Source organism: Elephas maximus, chromosome 6, assembly GCF_024166365.1.
Source record: "Elephas maximus indicus isolate mEleMax1 chromosome 6, mEleMax1 primary haplotype, whole genome shotgun sequence".
NCBI lineage: Eukaryota > Metazoa > Chordata > Mammalia > Proboscidea > Elephantidae > Elephas > Elephas maximus.
The window spans coordinates 89,568,469-89,586,983 of NC_064824.1; the positions used below are offsets into that span (position 1 = coordinate 89,568,469).

The window sequence follows — 18,515 nt, forward strand, 5'->3', positions numbered from 1 at the left end:
GAACTTGAAAATCTTTTGTCATTTTCTATATTTAAGAACTTTAACTTTTCTTTGATCTCTGTTTTTGTATTTATAGCATTGATCATAAAATAGAACTTTTAAAATTAAAATTTTGTCTATGAAAATGCAACAGTTGAGTCTGAATGAGTTGGTTGTAAGCTCTCCTTCACTTGTCCTCTTCTTGCCTTTTCCACTGTTTCTTTCTTTTTCAGGCACACGGGTCTTGTAGTCTGTTACAGTCACTCCATTTGGAGAACCAACTCCCTTTGGAAGCTGTTATGGATTGAATTGTGTCCCCCCAAAATATATGTTAACTTGGTTAGGCCATGATTCCCAGTATTGTATGGTTGTCCTTCATTTTGTGATTTTCCTGTGTGTTATAAATCATAACCTCTGCTTGTGGTTAAAGAGGATTAGGGTGCGATTTTAACACCCTTGCTCAGGTCATGTCCCTGATCCAATGTAAAGGGAATTTCCCTGGGGTGTGGCCTGTACCACTGTTTATCTTAAAAGAGATAAAAGGAAAGGGAGGCAAGCTGAGAGTTGGGGACCTCATACCATCAAGAAAGCAGTGCCAGGAGCAGTGTGTCCTTTGGACTCAGGGTTCCTACGCAGAGAAGCTCCTTGTCCAGGAGAAGATTGACAACAACGACTTTCCTCCAGGGCCAACAGAGAGAAAAAGCCTTCCCCTGGAGCTGACACCCTGAATTTGGACTTCTAGCCTACTAGACTGTGAGAAAATAAAATTCCCTACGTTAAAAAGCCATCCACCTTTGGTATTTCTGTTACAGCAGCAATAGATGACTAAGACAGGAGCTTTGTTCCAAAAAGTCCACTTTAGCACATGAGTTGCCCAAGAGAAGCAGACATTTCCTTGCCAGCTAGGTTTAATGTGAAGAATTTCATCATGAGCAACACCTCGCAAAATGTACTTGCAGAAAATAGAATAGTGACTGTTTTATATCACAGCTTCTCATAATGGCACTAAATGGAAGCAGAAGACATAACTCCAGAGCACAGTTTAGGAAAAGCAGTCCTATAAGAGCCAAAACACTGTTGTAAGTTAGTGGTTTTTAACTTGCTCAGTGGAATCACCTCAGAATTAGATCAGGATTTGTAGGAGGTGGGTGTGGGCAAGGCATCAGCTCTCCAGATGATTCCAGTGTACATCCAAGGTTGAGAACCCCTGGTACAAGTACCTAGTTTATTGATGGCTTGACTTGATCCGGGAATACAAAGAACAGGTATATTGCAATTTCTTCCTCAGATGATACTTTGTCACAATTTTGTATATGTTTCTTTGTTTCTTCATAACTGGGTTTTGGATTCAAGGTGGTCTGCAGACAGCTGGAGGCTGCATTCATTGGTAAGAGCCTAACATACATACATATTCGATTGCCAGTAAGGAGCCTGTGAGTGTTGTAAATGGCTCATGTACTAGGCTGCTAACCGAAAGATTGGAGGTTTGAGCCCACCCAGAGGTGCCTTGGAAGAAAGGCCTGGTGATGTATTTATGAAAAATCAGCCATTGAAGACCCTGTGGGTCATGGTTTCATGCAACATCATAATCAATAGGGTATTTTTAAATAGGCCTATTTTAAACAGGTTTTTAGTGTTAATGTTCTACCTCCTAGTTTTTTACATAGTGTCTGGGGTATTAAAAGTTCGCAAGTGGCCACCCAAGGTACAAAAATTGGTCTCTATCCCCCTGGAGCAGCAGAGGAAGAAGAGGAGCCAGGAATCAGAGGAGGAACTGGAATGTGTGCCTAATTACCTTCATGAACAACTGCCTCCCCTGTCATGAGACCACAACTGGATGGTGTCCAGCTACCGTTACGGAACATGTCAATCAAAGATTCTATAGAAGAGTCATGATCAAGGGGGAAAAATGTGGAACAGAATTTCAAATTCTCATGTACTCCAGAGTTTCTGGAACCATGGAAGCTGGATAGCCCCCAAAACTATTGTCCTGAGGTACTTTAAACCTTAAACCGAAACTACTCTCTGAAGTCATCTTTATGCCAGACAATAGTTTAGGTAATAAAGAATGCCTGTCTTGACTATTGTGTTCTTTAAAAGAATTATTTATATATGATCTACTTGACAATAGCAGCTAGGTTAGATGAGAAGCTTAGGGGGAAGTGAGCTTATGTTAATGTCGGTGGAATAATTTGGAAGAGGATAGTTGAGAATGATTACAGAACTTGATTGTAGTCAGCGCCACTGAATTGTACATGTAGAAATTGTTGATTGGTGTATGTTTTGCTGTATACCCACTCCTCTTTTATAGACTAGCTCGTTAATAGGAAAATTGGCACTATGTGAGGATCAGGGCCGTGCCCTGTTTTTGGTGGCAGTGTTCCTCCCAGTCACTCGCCACCCATCAGGTGCTCCCGGTGCATCTAGAGATGCGTGTGTCACGGCGAGTCCCCCCTTCTCTACCACACCTTCCTCGCGGGCTCCGCGGTGGTTGTTGGGGATTGCCCACTGCCTCTGGAGCAGCAGGGGCCCACCATCACGTGGCCACGCTCCAGGCCTTGGTGCAGACCCCTGTGCCTCGCCTTTCCACCTTCCAGCTCCACTGGCCCCACAGATGGGCCTCACTGAGCAGCAGGTAGCTCCCAGTCCTGTAGGCAGGTGAGGCCCAGCAGAGGCTATGGAGGTGGCGGGAGAGGCCTCTTTGGAAGAAGAGACTTCCAGGTCCCATGCCTGACTCCTGCCTGGCTCCTGCCACCTCCTCCTCACGCTCACTGAGGGCCTGGCCTGGGTGATAGGAACTACCGGTGGCCTGCACGTGGCCTTGCTGCCTTTCACGAAACTCACCCTCGTGGTCCTCCCCCCACTTTCACTTCAGCTTCTCATTAATGTGCAAAATATTTGAATAGTAGATTTTTTTACTCTTATCGTAAATGGAAAATGTTGGATAACAAGGTGGTTGAGAAGTGAGGAGTAAGTGTATATGTTTTCATTCCCCAAAAATAAAAGAAAAAAGAAACCTCTGTGGAGCATAGCTCTACTCTGCAACACACAGGGTCTCTGTGAGTCAGAATTGATGCAGCGGTAATGCAACGGCTACAGTTTCTTTTGGGGGGGGATGGGTATTGCCAATAAAAGACAGATTAATAATTTTAAAATCCACTGAGTAAATAGGCTGGGCGGTTGTCATTTTATGAATATTGTGGAAGCAAACCAAGACTTGTTTGAATAGATGGCTCTCTCCTCTCTGTGAAAGGTGGGCCATGAGGCTTATGATGAATAGAAAGTTCTCTGAAGTGGAACTAGTCGATGGTGATGATTAGGCAACTACGTAGAGTACAGCAATGGTCCCCAGTCTTTGAGGCCGGGATTGGTATTTTCTCAATTAAGTTGAAGTGCTTTTATACTGGGAGAGAACAGTCGTGTGTGTGTGTTTTTATTTTTTCCTTTTTTTTAACCTTAAGCAATATGTTTAGAAACCGCTGGCATATAGAGTATTTCTAGGACTGCAGATTTCCTATTTGAATGACAGATTGCAGAAATGTCCTGAGAGAAGTGGCTTCACTCCAAAACTTTCTAGACTGTATTCTGTCAATAAGCCTGCTATAGTATAGAAAGCTCCAACAAGGGTCATCTGGCATCATTCTAGGACACGACACTGAGTTGATTAGATTCAGCAGCGTGTCGGAGCTCAGTGGCGCAAAGGGCACACGATGAGGAGCAGGCGGGTTTTACTAGAGTTTCTCTAGGCAGTCTTCTAGTGGTTTAAGTTATACAGGTTTAGTGTGTGGAGTCTTTAAAGATTTATTGGTTCATACATCCACCAAACATCTTGAGTACACTATCTCTGCAAGTCCCAGAGAAAACCTGCAGTGAAGAATCTAAGTGCCGGAACAGTCGAACCCTGTGCCATCTTGCAGGGAGAAGGTCCTTTGGTGGGTCCTTGTGCACTGGGAGGAGGCAGAAGGGGACTGTGAGCGGGTGATTCCCAAGGGGCCATAGTAAAGGGAGAGTTTTGAACCTGAGGGTCTAGAGAGTATGTACAGCCTCATTTTCATCTTCATACCTTTTGATGCCTGGCTCCGTTCCTGGTGGACTATAGACACTCAATAAATACTGCTTTCGGAACTGGAGAAGAAAGTTAGAAAAGTGATAATTTGCTCAAGGAAGACCTAGAGAAGGGACCATACATTTTTTGGAGGAGAAAGGTCCTGTCAGCTGGAGGCTCTAAAAAGGGAAGGTAAAAAATACAAACCAAACCCATTGCCATTGAGTTGATTCCAACTCATAGCGATCCTATAGGACAGAGTGGAACTGCCCCATGGGGTTTCCAAGGAGCAGCTGGTGGATTCCAACTGCCGACCTTTTGGTTAGCAACTGTAGCTCTTAACCGTTGCACCACCAGAGCTCCCTAGGGAAGGTAGGAGCAAGGTATTCTCATTCATCAGCCTTGGAGAGAGATGACCACAATTGCCTCTGTCTCCTCATTCAAGACCTTGTGCCCTAACAAAGCCCTAGAATGTTACAGCGCAAATATAATTCCTTACATTCTGGATGCCTTTTTAAAGTAGAAGATTTCTAGATGACTATTTGCCTGTCTTTAGGTTGAATTTATATAGACTAGAATTAGGGAGAATTGCTGAGTCCTAAAAAATAACCTAAACGAAGAATTTCAGCTAGAGTATAAAATAGAATTCTGCTTCTCTTTCCTTTCTTCTTTGGGTATTTTAAACCCTTATAGCTCTGTCTTTGCAAGATGTGAAGTGCACATATATCAAACAAACAAACAAACAAAAAAACAAACCCAGTGCCCTCGAGTCGATTCCGACTCATTGCGACCCTATAGGACAGAGTAGAACTGCCCCATAGAGTTTCCAAGGAGCGCCTGGTGGATTCGAACTGCCGACCCTTTGGTTAGCAGCCGTAGCAATTAACCACTACGCCACTAGGGTTTCCAAGGTTGCACATATATAAAAAAAATATATATATATATATATGTCTACTTAAATAACATTTATTTTGAATTCCCTTTTATTCGGTTATTTATAAATAGTTGGTAAGCAACCATACATAGACTTTGAAAATGTCATACATTAATCTTATTGGTCAGTTTCTTGCATGAATGGGAGAAAAGAGTGTTAGGATTCATTCTGCAAATTTACACTGAGCATACACCACAATCAGGCACTGTGCTAGGTGCCAAGAGGGAAGTCATTGGAAGAGAAACTATGAACAAAAAAAATCTCCAGAAATGGAAACAACCACATGCTAAGGGATTTTATTCAGTGTAAGGCAGGAGGCTCCCGGACCAGAGAGAATTAAGGGAGGCTTCCACGAGGAAGCTCTGGTGTTGTAGTGGTTAAGCGCTACAGCTGCTAGCCAAAAGATCGGCACCTCGAATCCACCAGGCACTCCTTGGAAACTCTATGTGGCAGTTCTACTCTATCCTGCAGGGTCGCTGTGAGTTGAAATCGACTCGACAGCAACAGGTTTGGTTTTTGGTTTCCATAAGGAGAAGGTGTTTGGTGAGGACAATGGGGCAGGAGAGGAACAGCAGGGAGTTCCAGGGAGATGAGCCAGGACGGGTAGCTGGGCCAGCTCATAGGAAGGGCCTTGTGTGCTTTGTAATAACACACCTGTGAGAAAGTAAGCTCTTTTAGACTGGATTCTTAGCTTGCCTGGTTTCTACCACACTGGGTAACCAGAATCAACCTGGATATACATGAAGGAACTTTTTAGTTCAACATTTTGTGTGGAAGACACGCATAAGCTTGTACTGAGCTTATATCACGTAATAGAAACATACACAACTAGGATGTGTAGCTCCCAAGAACCCAGTGTCTGTATCAGGGACTAGTAGTCTCTGTTCTCAACCAGGGTCTCTTGCCCCGACCCAGCGGTTTTGAGAGAATTGCTTCTGGCTTTCAGGACTTTATGCTTCAATTCTTAGTGCTGGTTTAAGTATTTGAAAGTTTGCTTTCTCTAAACTAAGACGTTATCAATAGGTGTTTCCCCCCTTCAGGTACATGGTAATAAACACTAACTGCCTGTTTGAAAATCGATGTGATTCTTTCTCTGAAATATATATATGATCTGTGTATGTAATATTTTGACTCAGTCATGTGGCCACTTTGCAGATATATTGACGTGGCTAAAAATGTAACTTTAAAGGGTGTGTATGTGTGAGCCCCGGTGGCGTAGTGGTTAAGAGCTTATGCCAACGGTTTTTTGTTTTTTTCTTTCATATAAGACATATAAGATGAGACAGGCTCTGCCAGAGAGGTGGAGAGCCTGTGAAGCTTGTCCTAGAGAGAGTGACACAGCGTGTTTGCATTACAGAAGGATAGCTCAGGCCAAGAGGAGGGTAGCCTGTGGGCAGAGAGGTTATATGGCATTTGGTTAACACGTTCACAAGTGGCCACTCTGAAGCCATTTTAACATGCTGACATTCTAGCTTTTCTTTTTTTTTAACTTAAAAAATAGTAACCAAATAATGCGCGGGACAGACTTCCTGGCCTCATTCTTGAGCCTTCCTTACCTTATTGTTGAAACCTCTTCCCTTGGGCGGGTCCTGGACCCAGGTAAAGGAGGGTGTGCGAGTGAGTTAGGACAGATTGACAACACTTGCTCTTGTCAGAGAGAGCTGTCACTCTAAGACCAGAGCCGCCCCTTCTCTGAGAAGACTTCTGTCTCAAAGGTCTGAATCATACCCTCTTATTTCCACCTGAAAGTCATGGATTTTCTTTTTAAAATTAAGACATGGATTTGGCTGTGTGATAATGAAACTTACTTGTTTTGTCTTTGGAAATCTAGAGGAAAGGTTTCTGTGCGTTTTGTCTATGTTCTGAATTTGGAGACCTTATTTTTTTTTATTTGAGTAGGTATATATTAAACCCTGGGCATATTGAAAAAAAAAATTTTTTTTTTTCATGTGGGGCGGGGTGTGGGGGGTGAGCTTTGGACCACATTAGGATCCCTTTAGTTCAGCCCAGACTGCTTAGGAAATCCTCAGAGATGGCTAACACTTCTCTCTGGTGCCTAAGCCAAAGAAATACACTATAGTTAAAATCAGAGTACTCTTTTATAACATAGTTTTGGGGGACAGGACTGATACAACCTTGCCTTGAGTTCTGAAAAATTTGGGGAAAAAAACTATGTTATAGAAATGCATAAAAGTAAGAAGTTAAAGCTGGCTGCATTGAGGAGAGGGTTAGGAGTGGAAAAAGTGTCATGGCAATTAAAAAATGACGTATTTTGAAAATGTCTTGCTTGGGTATAGAAAACCCCATTAAGAGATTACTGGAGCTCTGGCCAGAAACAAGGAACTCTTCTAAGGTAATGTCAGAATTGGTGATGGAGAGGAACAGGTGGGTTTGAAAGGTATTGGATGTTTGGATGAAAGGGAAGAAACAATTTTAATTCAAATTATTATTTTTTCTGGTCCTAGTATTCCTCTCATGCTTTAGGGAAAGTTTAACTTTTTTTTTTTTTCCTTTTCAAATTTTTTTTCAAAACCAGTATAGACCAAATGACTTGTCCTCAAATGAGTAAGTTACTATCTACTTTGTTAGTATGTGATTTCTCTAAACTGGGTACTTGATAGTTGGGTTAGTCCCCTTTGTATTCCTCTGCCTAAAACTCTCCCTGCTCATAAGAGGTGCTCAAACATTATTTATTGAATTAATGAGCACTAGATTCTTCGAAAATAATTTTAAAAATGTTTTCTCCCTTGCAGTATCATGATATGAACTTAGCTATTAAGCTATTAATCAGGAAGATGATGATTCATATTTTGCTAATTGTCCTTCTCCATAATAACATATGCAAACCCAGACATGCCTTTGTATGTACACTGTGGTCTGTGTGTGTAGGTGTATATATATATATAATCAGACATCTAATTAATATTTAGGAGCCCTGGTGGTATAACGTTGAAGTGGTTGATTGCTAACCAAAAGGTTCGTAGTTTGAACCCACCCAGAGGCCCCTCAGGAGGAAAGACCTGGTGATCTGCGCCTGTAAAGATTTCAGCCGAGAAAGCCCTATAGGGCAGTTCTGCTGTGTCACCTGGGGTTGCTATACAGTGAAACCCACTTGACAGCATCTACTGTGGAGCCCTGGAGACAGAGTGGCTAAGAGATTGGCTGCTAACCAAAAGGTTGGCAGTTCGAATCCACCAGCCTTCCCTTGGAAACCCTATGGAGGCAGTTCTACTCTCTCCTATAGGGTCACTATGAGTCAGAATCAACTCGATGGCAATGAATTTGGTTTGGGTTTTTTGGCACCTACCAGCAATAACAATATTTGTTGATTTTGTTGAATTTTGCGTTCATACTGTGAAATAGCTGCCAATCTTGGTCTCCGAAATGTAAATGAATTTGTGCATTGATTACATAAGATAGACATGCAAACTTAGCCGCAGCTGACCTTTCAGTTCTTTATTGTCTGCTATATTTTAGACACTATACTGAGTACTGTATATACACTTTATCTCTGTAAGGCTTGAAGTGCAAACTAAAGCTTGAAAAAGTTGATAACCTTCTCTGGTTATCATTCGCATTACTGCACACTCCCTGTCCTCTGTACATTTTTTTTTTTTTTTTTAAATAAGCCAAAGCACTGTATATTTGGGGTTCCAATTCAGATGCCATTTCTGGCCATGATGAGCCCAGCCACATTTCTCTGCACCTCTGCAGTGCACATTGCCATGCAAGGTGCCACAGCACAGTGTCCTCTACTGGGGAAGACCTTCCCTGTGCCTCATCCTTACATTGGAGGGAAGCTGTGACTCCTACATCATTGCCAGCACTCATGGGCTTTTATAGTTAGATGTTGCAGAGTGGCTTACATTCACATATTATAAAATGGAAAGGTTAGTTTCACTGAACTATTTGAGATGTGGTGTACAGTACCATAGATCAGAATGTGTGCTTCAAAGTTAGATAAATGTGAGACACACAAAATGGTATATGAGGCGATGTTCTTTTAGGCTTTAAGTTAGGAGAGAGCCTCTATATGTGAAACATTGGTTAGCATTTTGAGAACTTGAAATCAGTCCTTTCAATTTAATGAGTAAAGCATTAAGTTCAACATTAATTCCTAAGGACAGTTAGGAAGGTCTCTGGAGGAACTTACCTTAGGATAGATATTTCTAGGATTTATTGTTATTAGTTGCCCTCGAGTCAGCCCCTGACTCATAGCCACCGCGTGCACAGTAGAAGGAAATTCCGCCTGGCCCCGAGTTTTCTCCATGATCAGTTGCGGATCACACTATTCTAGGATTTAGTTGCCTGTAATAAAGTTACAAAACTTGACTAGAAATTAATTGACATAAGCTGTTTTGCCAGAAAGTTTTTAAACATTTGTACTGGGACTTTGTTTACATTGTATTTATCTTGAGCAGGGAAGTCTATTCTTGTAGACTGTCTCTATGTGATTGTTTTCATATCTGGTAATAAGAGATGAGCATTAAAATTCTTTTGTTAAAAGAGAGACTAAAAATACTCTAGGGGCTTTTTGAATTTGAATTAAGAGCTCTGATTGTTTTTTTCTCCCCCCAAATCAGGTGTGTTTTATTGATTTCTGGGCAGAGGAAATTACCTAATTTCTTCCTTGCTTTCTGCTTCCTTACAGCCTCTGTCAGCTGGAGCTCTGTACATGGCTTGGGGTTCAAATTTTGCAGCTTTCCATGGCATGCCTCTTTCAGTAAAACTCACGTTTTTCTTTTCTGAATGACTTTTTAGGAGTTTGCCTATGTTTATTACCATCCCCCACCCACCCCCCTTTTTGGGAGGATTTAGGTATCCCTCCTGTTAGGGTTTAAGCATCTTTTCCAGTTGCTCTTGAGTCAATTCTGACTCATGGTGACCCCATGTGTGTCAGAGTAGAACTGTGTCCCACAAGGTTTTTAATGGCTGATTTTTTTTTAGAAGATCACCAGGCCTTTCTTCTGGGGCTTCTGGGTAGACTTGAATCTCTAACCTTTCGTTAGCAGCCAAGTGAGTTAAGCGTTTGCACAACCCAGGGACTCCTATAAACATCTAGAAGTCAGATTCTCTTAATCATCTTCCTGAGAACCCTTGGGTGAGTACAATGCCTCCTGTGTCATGGGTGCATGTGAACTCAGACGGATCACCACCCTTGTGAATGAGCTCACTCTTGTACCTATGCCTCCACACACTCTTCCATTGTAGTTATTAAAGGGTTGATTCAGGACAGTAGAAACCATTCACACTTCAGATAAGGCCCTGAAGTAGTAAAGACTGATAAAGAAGTGGAATGAACCTCTTTGCTTTTGACCATTTGCCAACTCTAGGCAGGATGCTGCCACTGTGGCTGGGGGAAGGGGGTGGGGCTTTTCCCCTCTGGTGTTTTGTGCATTAGGCATTTCTGGGTACTGTTTTCTTTGAAGCCCCATTTTCAGAAGGAAGTCCTCAGCAGCACAAGGGATTACTACTAAATTCAAAATAACAGCTTCCAGGCCCTGAGGGCAGATGTTTCCTCCTATAACTGCTTTCATATCTTAAGCCCAGTCCTTTTCCTTCCTAGGATAATTTAGTCTCCCTAAGTCTTTTATCTACTTCCTAAGGCAAGGCTCCAATACCTGGCTTTTGCAATCCATCTTTGAAAAAGAGCCGCCCTTTGGCCCAGCCCACATTCATATGAATCTCCAGTAGAAGGAAGGTGCCTACTTGGCTAGTCAGTCCTGGACTGGGCAAACTTAAGTGTATCCATTTTGATTTTGATAATTGTCAGGTTCGTGGGACTGAAAGAATTTGGGTGTGCTCCTAAGTGCTTCATGTCAAGAGAATTACAAATAAAATTTTTAAAATCTTGAAAGAAAACTACCCCTTAAGTGTACCTTGCTGTTTATTTTGAACTGTTTTTCATAACTGGCGTTGAACTTTTGAAGTAAAGGCCTTTGCTTATAAATTCTGTTGCTGAAGTGGAAGAGTTTGTCCTCTACTGAGCCTTTTACACGGGGATATCTAGCCTTCCTGAAAACATATGGGAACACATGTGAACCATTTTATATACACGGAACATTCAAATACTGTGATTTTCTTGTTTTCTTTAGTGGTTATATTTGACTATCTAGATTAAAATGCATTTTTTTGTTTGTTTGTTTTTTAACTTTTCTTCATTCTCTCTTGCTCCTCATGGGGTGAGACTAGTGGAGTATCTTACATGGCCACTCACTAAAATGCAATTTTGAGTTGACCTATAACACCACTGAAAAATAACAGGGAACCTAGTGTATATTGAGACCATCCCAGGCAGTCTGTGAAGTTGCTCAAAAATACTGTGGGGTCTGTTTTTTGACAAGCAGTACAATTCTAAAGGAAGCAGAAGCTTTTTGTGCCTACTTGTCATGTCCCGTTTTAAAGCCTGGCTTTTGAGCTTTGTTTGATGCTTCTACTGTTGTCATTCCAGAACAGATGTCATCTTAAAATGATTCATCCCTGATGAGATTATTTCTATGTTTTGTAGCTAATAGAAACAAGCACTTTCCAGTTACATAGCCAAAAGAAAGCAATGTGGTTAACTATATTTAGGATATATGAGTGTATGTGAACTTAGAAAATTAAGTGTTGATTTGCACTTGACTGCTAACCTAAAGGTTGGCGGTTTGAACCCACCCAGCAGTGCTGTGGATGAAAGTCCTGGTGATCTGCTTCTGTAAAGATTACAGCCAAAATATTCCTATGGAGCAGTTCTACTCTGAAGGACATGGCATCACCATGAGTCGGAATTGACTTGACGGCAATGGTTTGGGGGTTCTTTTCTTTTTTCGGCATGTGACATTCTTAGAAAAATTATTGTAGCCCAATTTTAAGGTAGTTAAGGCTCACCTGCACTCTGCCGTCTGTCATGCCATGTCATAACAGCCTTTTTATATTGAGATGGTAACTAGGCACTTATTTATGTTCAGATGTATAAAAAGAAAAGTACAGTATACGGTTTTTGTTATTGCTTGTTTGTTGTGACAAGTTGGTTTTGCATGATATATCTTGTTCCATCTATTTCAACCTCTCTGTGACTTTATATTTTTAGTGTGACTCCTGTAGGCAGAATATAGTTGGGTCTTGCTTTTATATTTATTCCAATATTCTCTTCCTTTCAGAGTATTTTACCCATTAATGTTTTATGTAATCAATAATTTCTTTGAATCTAGGTCTACCGTTTATTTATTTTCTTTTAGTTACTTTTGCTTTTGTTCTTTTCCTGCCTTCTTTTGGATTATTTTAATTTTTTTTTGATAAGAATTCCATTAAAAATTTTCAGTTAGGTCTTTTTTTTTTTTCTTACCTATACCTCTTTGTATTATTATTTTAGTGGTTGCTCTAGGTACTATCACATACATCCTTACCTTTTCACAGCCCACGTAGAGTTAATATTAGTATCACTTTATATGAAATGTAGAAACCTTGCAACGATTTAAGTCCACTTACCATCCATCTCCCCCAAACCCTATCCTTTATGTTTGTTTTCATACTCTTTCTTTTTTACTTCATAGTGTACATTTTAACCATTGCTATTTATTTTGAAGAATGGCCTACTTTTGTTCTCTGTCTTCTCTTGCTCTGAGGCTTGGATTGTTAGGAATGTTTGCCAGTGTTGTGGCTGTGAGGGGATAAGTGTGTTGTGTAAATATGTTAATTTACCACGCCTGTACTGGCATAGGGCAAGAATGCAGTAAAGCTTCCAGGGTAAAAGTACAAAACTATAAAGACTCATTTTCCCTAAAGTTTTTCTTTAAGATGTGATGGGATGAATGTCTAGTCAAAGGGATAACATTAACAATATATTTCAGGTGGACAGACATTTTCTGAATTAAGAATATGAGACAATTAAAGATATAAAGATATCTATAATAGTATCTTTTTACAAGGAAGGCTGACATTGTGCCCTTCTTAAAAGAAAGGAACTGAAAAATAACAACACAATCCCACAAAGGTTACTGTGGAAAACACACCACACGTATTTATTTCTCTTTCTTTTTTTGTTCTTTTCCATTTTCCTTCTTGTGGACCACCTCGGCCCTTGATCTGGTACAATCTGAAGAAAAAATTGACAAAGCACTTGGAGATTAAGAAAAAAATTTTTTTGAGAGTGGGAGGGGTCACTTAGTTTTAGAAACACCCAGTTTTTAGGGCTGAACCAGAGCTAGAAATCAAAATTGTAGATGAGAATTTCAAAACTGAGTTAAGAATTTTGAATTCAGAAGGGGAATTTCCTAGTATGATTTGAAAATACTTTAGGATTCAGGATTGAATGAAAGAGAATACCGTTTTGAGAGCTTTTGAAGAAAAAGACAGGGAATAGGAAGGTAGTAACAGTTATCTAGAGTCCCTGGGTGACGCTGTAAGGTTGGTTGGATGTTCAGGTCCACCCAGAGGAGCTTGACGATTTACTTCCAAAAATACCAGCCATTGAAAACCTTATGGAGCTACCCTGACACACATGGGGTCATCATGAGTCAGTGTCGACTCGATGGCAACTCGCCTCTTAATAATTATCTAAGTTTAGGAAAGATTTCTGAAGCAAAATTTTTGTGTTAAACACTTTGGCTAATGAAGGTGACCAACTAAAAGTCCGCAGAATGGATTAGATTCACTTTAGAGAATGATCTTTCAGGTAACTCCTTAGGGAAGAGCTAGGGAGGCTGAAAAGCATGAGTATGCTTGGAAGTAGGGGTGTGACAGACATCTTTTCTGCTTTATGATTTAGGTGAAGCAAACTTAGAAAGAAAATGGCAGGGTGGAGAGAACGGGATTTTGGGAAAAGAAGCTCTGCCAGTGCCCCTGATGACCAGGAAAACAGAACCACTGTGGAGATTAACATTCTGAACAGACATAAGATGCAGGGGGAACATAAATACCAGCTAGACAATTTTGAACATGCAACCCAGCATTCCACCCTGACAGAAAATAACAGATGAACCTCCAACCAAACTTCTCAAACCTAAAAGCGATAGATACAGCTGTTTGGAAATGGTCAGTGAACATACTTGGTGTTGGGGAAAGCTTGGCTCAAGTGAACAGCTGTTTAGCTGAGCTAGAAATGAAGGGGAGACTACATTTAAATGCCAGTCAGTGCCTATTCTTAGAGCTCAACTAGAGGACAGAAGAAGTGGATAAAAGCACGCTCTTGATGTGGTGGGACAAAAACCATGCTTACCCCTTATGTTATTGTCATTCTGTTATAATAAACCGTTCATTTGTGTGTGTGGTAAATAACAATGCTGACACGCTCACGAAATAATGCAAAGCATATGGGTCACAACTGTTTTTAACTAAGAGCTTCTCCAAAGATTTATTTAGGTTCCTTAATTGTAGAGTGGTTTGGAAGACGGGCATGTGGTTTCAGTTTATAGTTATAAATGCTGGCCTTGGTCATGGGTACGTGCTAATACTGCCAGAGAGGAAGAAGAACAAAATTGGGAGGATGGCTTGTGTTCTTCAGGGCCTTTCTTTATTGACTTTTTTTTTTTTTTTTAAGTGGAATCCAGATCTGTGTTTGATGTAAGCATGATGAAATTTGTACTTTACTTGAGATGAGTGTGCCAGGAGTACAAGGCCAGTTTTCCCAATGCTTAAGTACTTGAATTTACATGATTCGTCAGTCTTGAAATCAGTTAACTCTCTAGAGTTCTGAACAAATGTCCCTTTTAAGCCTCTATTTTATATTAAGATGATACCACCCCTTAGAGGAATCGAGCCCAGTCACTGGAGACAGCAGCTAACCATTTCATCTAGATAGATAAGAAAAAAGAAGTGTTCAACTTAGGTGTTTTGACTGGAGTTAAACAGCAGGGTTATTTGGTGATCTTCTAAAGCCGGGTGTGTGTGTATGTGTGTGTGTGTGTACTTGTCATAGATGGTTCTGCATGCTAGAAGTAATTTTGTATCATTTTGTGTCTAGTAATAGTGCAAATATAAAGCTCAGTTGCGGTCCTGGGAGCATGGGAAAGAGACTTGCATTAGACAGTCCAGGAAGAGTTCAATAAATAAGTATGGTTGGAAAAGTTCGTTTGTGTTTGGCATAATACACTTCCTGGGGTTCTTGCCAATGACGATAATGATAGTGGCATCAAACCATTATCTGGAGGTAGGAGGAGTAGCAGGGGGCTAGGAAGCCTAAAAAGAAATCTGAGCCATAGTCTCCTTCCTGTATGAAAGTCATAAAAGAAGTGAATTTCCTAATGTTTACCATGCTTCATGGAGCTCACTCCAATAGGGACTTCATCAGTACTTGGGGAAAATTCATGCATTCATTCATTCATCCATTCATTTATTTATTCATAATTTGCTATTGATTATCTCTATGTTTATAGCCCTGTAGATGGCACGAATATTAATTAGATAGAAAGGCTTCTCTGTAAAGGATCTTACATAGGGGATAAGAAGACGTGTGTGTAACTAATTACTACGCAATATAGAAAGATTTCTGGTATTTATACAGGGCTTTATAACTTTCAGAGCACTTTCGTAAGCTTTAATTTAATCCTTTAAGGTAAGTATGTTGCTATATTCCACAATATGTAGATGAAAAAACCCAATTTCAGCCAGAGTGAATGACTTTCTCAAGGGCACGAAGGTGGTGAGTTATGTGTCTGGGGCCCAGGGCATCACATCCAGGATGTTTTCTGCTGCCGCATTCACTGCTCTTTCCACTCCCCCCATTGTGCAGTGGTGCACGGGGGGAAGCGTGCTTCCGCCTCGGGGAATCAGAGGACATGAAGCATGAGATCACTGAGCCGTCCTGGAGGGTGAGCAGGGCTGTGGTTATGTAGAGAATGGCTGAAAGGGATTGAGGGAAAGAAAAACATGCCTGGCAGAAAGACATCAGCATACACTGTTCATATTAACAAGCCAAAAACTCTAAAAAAGACTCTTAAGCTAGATTTTTTCTTTTTTTTCTTTCTGTCTTTTATCCTTACATCCATTCAACAGATGCATTTAGAGCGTACACATTAAGATCACAGACATGGAAAACCCCTTGGAGCATAGTTCTATTCTGGAGGAGTTGCTGAGTGGCACAAACGGTTAAAGGGCTCAGCTACTAACTGAGAGATTGGTAGTTTGAATCCACCCAGAGGTGCCTTCCAAGAAAGGCCTGGCAATCTACTTCCAAAAGGGCACAGCCAGGAAAACCCTATGGAGTACAGTTCTACTCTGAAACACATGGGGTCACCATGAGTTGGAATCAACTCGATAGCAACTCGTTTGTTCTTTCTTTTTTTTTTTTTTTCGTATTATATGTAAGGTATTGAATCCATTGATGTGAGGGTTGTGATGGTCTTCTGTAGGGTGGTCCACTGGACAGTCTCACAGTAGTCCAACCAGAAGAGAAGATACATTCACAAATATTTGTAAGAGAATGTGATAAAAAGGAGAAGAATGCAATACACAGTATTTCTGGATTCAAGTTATGACGTTTCTGGGATCGTGGGCAACTCATCCTACATTTTAGGAAAACCAAACCCGTTGCCATCGAGTTGATTCTGACTCATAGTGACCCTCAAGAGTCTAACATTTACTTTGTAGAGCTGCCAAACCAAAAAAACCCAAACCCATTGCCGTCAAGTTGATTCCGACTCATAGCGACCCTATAGGACAGAGTAGAACTGCCCCATAGCGTTTCCAGGGAGCGCCTGGTGGATTTGAACTGCCAACCTTTTGGCTAGCAGCCGTAGCACTTAACCACTGTGCCACGAGGGTTTCCTGTAGAGCTGAATTGAGGTTTAAATGTGATTATAAACATGACAGCACCTCACTCAGCTCCTGGCACATTGAAGGTGCTCAGTAAATTGTGAATGTTAATGTCTCCACATGTCTTTTGAAGAAAAGCCGAAGTTTTTGATTAGTGTACAAGGCCCTCAAGGCAGTGTGACCTTGCCAAGTTACGGCTTCTCTTTGTGCCACAATCTTATCCTCTGTAACTGGGATTAATTAATAGTTTCTTCTTTGTAGCTTTGCTGTGAAATTTAAAATACTTAAACATAAAGGGCTTGGGGACAGTGCTGGTATATAGTGAATGTTGCTGTTAATTAGCTATGATCGCTGTCTGATCATGCCACTCTCCTGTTCACAGACCTGCAGTGTGGCGCCGTGGCTGTTGTCTTAATTTGGAGCCTACCAATCTGTCTCTGTAGCTCCTCGCTGATCCCTTTCCTTCCTTATGCTTTGCCTTCTAGCAGTATGAAACCGCTATAACCCCTCATCCCCACTTCCACAGTGTTTTGGCCTCTGCCTTAAATGGCCTTTGTCTTGCTAACTCATTATTTAGGACTGGTTTTTCCACTTCTTGCATGGATGGAGCCCTGGTGGAGCAGTGGTTAAACAGCTCGGCTACTAAAAAAATACATCAACGGTTCGAACCCACCATTGGCTCTGTGGGAGAAATACATGGCAGTTTGCTTCCATAAAGATTTACAGCCTCGGAAACCCAATGGGGCAGTTCTCTCCTGTACTCTGGGGTTGCTATGAGTTGGAATTGACTTGACCACAGTGAGTTTGGTTTTTGTAGATTCTCTAATTCCAGTGCTTTTACTTCCTTGAGGTCCCTTTCTTGTTCTGCAGTGTCTTCCATGTGTTTTTATTTCACTTACCACATTGGGTTGCCATTTTCTGTGTCTCTCTCCCCTCATTTGACTGAGATCTCATGAAAGAAGGGGCTAAGTCTTACTGATCTCTACATTCTCAGCACTTAGACCACAGTTCTTGACACACAGTAAACTCTCAACAAGTCCTTGTTGATTAATGACTTAGAAGAGGAGCTTTACCTATTTTAAACACATTATCAAAATAATTTTTTTTTAGTTAGTTGAAGGGGACAAAATTTACTGAATTTTGAGGAGGTAAAGGTCGGCACAAGGACTGGTCTGTCCTTAGTTGATAGAAGGGGTCCTTTGTCACCACACAGCAGGGGGAGAAGTTTGGGGGCTTGTGACTAGACAAGAACCAGGACAAACCTATAGTACTGTTATGCCTCAGGGGAACCTTATGGTTTCAGTAATTTGTTGTAAAGACAGTCGTTGTATATTTAGCTTGGTTCTGATAACACCAGCTGTTTGGTATTTTGTAGCATTTTTTAATGTTTGAAAAGATTTTTTTCCTCATTGTTTTGAAACTTTGGTGTATCGATACATATTGTCCTGAAAATCTCAACCTTATCCAGGTGTGCACTTGTGATATAGCGTTTTCTCCTTGGCTTTCTGAATTGCCTGGACTTTAATGAGTCATAAGCATAGCATATGGGTTCAATAAAGTATACCAAAAAAAAAAACCTATTGCCATCAAGTTGATTCCGACTCATAGCGACCCTAGAGGACAGAGTAGAACTGCCCCCAATAGAGCTTCCAAGGAGCGCATGGTGAATTCGAACTGCCGACCTTTTGGTTAGTAGCTGTAGCACTTAACCACTACACCACCAGGGTTTCCCAATAAAGTATATCAACTGTAAATCAGTGTCATTTTGGTTACCAGAGAATGCATGCAAGAAAAATAGCCTATGCCACAAGGATGGCTTAATTG

General features: G+C 41.0%; 1 protein-coding gene across 5 annotated transcripts in view; it reads left to right on the forward strand.

Annotated features, from left to right (window-relative positions):
- Positions 1–18,515, forward strand: part of MYO1B (myosin IB) — a 201,328-nt gene that overhangs the window by 87,371 nt on the left and 95,442 nt on the right. The window lies entirely within an intron of this gene.